This window comes from Oculina patagonica, chromosome 14, assembly GCF_052425735.1.
Source record: "Oculina patagonica isolate OP01 chromosome 14, crgOcupat, whole genome shotgun sequence".
NCBI classification, from domain to species: domain Eukaryota; kingdom Metazoa; phylum Cnidaria; class Anthozoa; order Scleractinia; family Oculinidae; genus Oculina; species Oculina patagonica.
This window is the reverse complement of record NC_135771.1, coordinates 10,557,941-10,558,454: the sequence shown is the minus strand read 5'-3', so window position 1 is coordinate 10,558,454 and position 514 is coordinate 10,557,941.

Sequence of the window (514 nt, the reverse complement as noted above, 5' to 3'; positions counted from 1 at the left end):
GGAAGCTATTTACGACATATTGTCTTTCATGGTTCATACAGGTTTCATAACTTTTTAATCAAGGACTTTTCCTGAACTTTATGTCACAATATTACATAGTCATGCTAACAAACCAGTGTCCTAAAAACCAAAGGATAACAGCTATTCCTTTGTATAAAGAATCAGTCCTTCGGCTTTCCAGCATAAAAAACTTAATTTTTTGTCTAAGGCAGCCAAATCATTAAGTTTGTCCTTTACAGATCTCCTTAAAGCATTTGCCTGAGTGACTGGCTATCCGCTTCCAATTCCACTGCCGGTTTTGTGTATTTCAATTTTTTATGTGTGATTTCAAGGCACTCGTGCCCATGTTTAAAATGTTGATGACTGAACAGACCTGATGGCAGCATCTGCATGAGGCCTTTTTCCTGTCACCTTTAAATGCAGTCACTTTATTTTCAACACAATAACAACAACTTTGTTACAAATGGTTTAAAATCTGGGAAAAAAATAAAGAAGCCACTGTATACACAGATGG